Raw genomic sequence first — 3461 nt, 5'->3', positions numbered from 1 at the left:
CGGGGGCCACCTACTCCAGCGCCCAGCGCACGCCACCGTCGCCGGACCTCACCATCACCCGAAGCTGCCTCCTACGCCACTGGAGCTCGTCACCCTGCCGCTCGCCGTCCCTGGAGTCGCCTCGGCGCCGTCTGCCTCGATCCCCTTCGTCGGACGCCGCCGCTACCTCGCCGTCGATCCTCTCGACTCCGGCACCCCCTGGCTCCCCTGAGCCCCCTGCCGGCCCTCTGTGAGCCCCCCACATCTTCCTGTCTTCCCTTGAGCTCTGGCTCCCCCACTAGCTAGCCCTGCCACCAGGCCGACCGCGGCTCTCCCCCGACCGAGCGCTCGCGCAGGCCCGCGTGCCTCTGCTCGTCGGTCGTGCCTTGCGCCGCGTCACCTGCATGCCAGCCGCGCCCCGCATGTGCCCTACTCCGGGTACCCTCCTCGCTGGTGCCCTGCGCATGCGCCGCATCGCCCGCGCCCCGCGTGTGGCCTCGCCCCCTGCTCCCCTCGCCTCGCTCTACCGTGGCCTTGCTCCGCCGCACGCCGTTTTTGCTCCGCATCGCTGCTGCTGCACCATCGTATGCGTGCGCGCACGCGCTGCCCGCTGCCGTTTCCGTCCCGCGGCGGCCGTGCCGTGGCCCGCCGACGCGCAGCCTTGGCCCCCTGCGCCGCTGTGGCCACCGTCGCCCAGCGCCGTTCCCCCCTGTCGCCCGCTAACGCCGAACCCACTATGCCCCCTTGGCCCAATGACATGTGGGGCCCAGCCCTTAGAACATTAAAAAAGATATAAAAAGAATTAAAAAATACAAGTATTAATTAATTAATTAACTAACTAAATTAATTAATATAGTTAATTGTGTTTAATTAACCTAATCAATCAATTAGATTAATTAATCATGTTTAATTAACCTAATTAACTATTGTTGATTAGCTAAACAGAGTATGACCTGCGGGACCCACAGGTCAGTTTGACCCAGTCAACTCCCTGTTGACTGCTGACGTCATGCTGATGTCAGCAAGCACTATTCTGGATAATGTTGATTAAATTAATTAAATAAATCCTAAAAATGATTTAAATCTTTTAAAATAATGTAAAATAAAACGTAGCTCGGATGGAAAAACTTTGTACATGAAAGTTGCTCAGAACGACGAGACGAACCCGGATACGCAGCCTGTTCGTCCACCATGCATCCCTAGCATAGTGAACACGCAACTTTCCTCCTCCGGTTCATCTGTCCGGAAACGCAAAACACCGGGGATATTTTCCCGGATGTTTCCCCCCTTCACCGATACCACCTCATACCGCATTAGGGCACCCCTAGCACCGCTACTTGTCATGTCATGCATCGCTATGCATCTGTTTCCTTAATATTTATTGTTTCTTCCCCATCTTCGATCGTTGCTGCTTTTGTGCTAGCCTTCTTAAGGAAAACTTGTCTAACTCGTGTTTGTACTCAGATATTGTTGCTTTCGCTGACTCTTGTGTATTCGAGCTTATGTATTCGAGCCCTCGAGGCCCCTGGCTTGTAATATAAAGCGTGTATTATTTTAATTTGTGTCTAGAGTTGTGTTGTGATATCTTCTAGTGAGTCCTTGATCTTGATTGCACACATTTGCGTATATGATTAGTGTACAGTTGCTCGGGGGCGTCACAAGTTGGTATCAGAGCCAACTGCCTGTAGGAATCCCCCTTCCAACTCCTTGGCCGAAGTTGAGTCTAGTCATTACAAAACTTTTACTAACATGGTTGTGTGGCTTACGGGCCCACGTCGCCATTAGGTGGTAGTAGGATCTTTTATTCCTCGACCTATACTCTGGGACTCTGATCTCCCTTCTATTTGGGTTAAATGATTTTAATAACTCAGACTTTAGGTTTTCGTAACTACTTCCTCCTGGAGAACCCCTCACTCGAAATGATTACTTGGTGCGCCAGAAGATTCCGAAGATACTCTCTGATATTCTCTCGAGACTTTGTGCCCATCGCTTTTGCAATTCCCTTCCATCAATAAACCCCTATGGATGACCATGTACACTTGTCATTCATACAATCATTCCTCGATGATCTTATTATTACAAGATACCCTGAAATCATCTATATTCTTCTGAGAATACTTTGTGCATACTGCCTTGCAGTTCTTTGCCACATGAATACCCATACGGATAACTCCTCCCACTTGCCTAGTATCCGCTCATCCCTAGTTGTTCATGTGATTCACAAAATTCTTTGATATACTATTCGATGTTTTGAAAATCCTGAGCAGCCTATTGCTATTGAAATTCTTGCTTGCTTGCATTATGGTTAATCCCATAAGTCTCATAATCTTATTGGCATCCCTTGTCATTATCATTTAGCGTCCATTGATTCAAAATGTTGCTTATGCTTGCAATCCTCAGTCGAATCATAGAATTCATCTTCCGACTCAGATGTCATCTTGAACAGGAGTTGGTTCTCGGCCAATCAACTTGCTCTTGATTGTACCCCTAAGTCTATCCAACTTATCCATCCTTAATCAGAGCGTCTGCTTCTAATTCCTTAATCGTATTCAGAGCGTCTGCTTCTGATTGAGTTTGAGCTTTCAATTAGTCATTGGTTTCTATAATCTGATACCTTTCCATTTTTTTCCTTCTGCTTGAGTACCGATACTCACATCGGGTTCCTTGTGGTCCGCGAGAACAATTGCTTGGTTTTTATCCGAAAGTGTCCTTCATGTCCAATAACCTCGAGAGTTTCTCCCCTGATACAGAATGCCTTTGGTAAATTGTGTCTTCTGCCTTTGACAAGTTATATCCTATGCATTTGCCAACCATGCTCTGCTTCGAGAATGTGTTAATTGATCCTAAACTTCATGGCATATGTTCTAAGATGCTCCGATGGCTTGAACCTATGCCTTTACTATCTGTGTGAACCCAAAATTCTTCATGGGTAATACCTTTCTGGTATTCCACCAGTTCAACTTTCAAACTCAAAACTTTTTAACAAAGAGCAATAAATGAGAAGTTAGGTATTGAAGAAGTGGGAGTCGACCTTGAACTTTGTGTTCATGCCCGTGGACACGTTGTAGAAACTTATCATGAAAGTTGCTCATAAAAATAAATAACCCCTGGTTATAAGTTCATCTTGTATCTGTGGTTTGATCATTTATAATTGTGGTTCCGACCATATTATCTTCATTTGATTCCATTTCTCAGACAAGTTAAAGTGCTTGCCTTTTATAGATCAATACACCCCACTTCAACCTTTAATTTGATATGCCTTCGAGTATTATCCCCCAGGTATCTCGAGGATATCATGCCATTGCACTACATCTTATGAATCTGTGCTGGAGTAATACCTTTCCCTGTCATAGTCACTCCACGAGTTCTTGGTTGTCGTCAACCAAGAACACCGAATAGTGAATCGAGTCTCCATTGCCATTCAATAACTCTTAGTAACATTCGTTGCTTGCGAGTTTGCACTCAATCACGTCATTCCTAGC

This window comes from Triticum dicoccoides, chromosome 7A, assembly GCF_002162155.2.
Source record: "Triticum dicoccoides isolate Atlit2015 ecotype Zavitan chromosome 7A, WEW_v2.0, whole genome shotgun sequence".
In the NCBI taxonomy this organism is placed as follows: domain Eukaryota; kingdom Viridiplantae; phylum Streptophyta; class Magnoliopsida; order Poales; family Poaceae; genus Triticum; species Triticum dicoccoides.
This window is presented reverse-complemented; position numbering follows the sequence as displayed.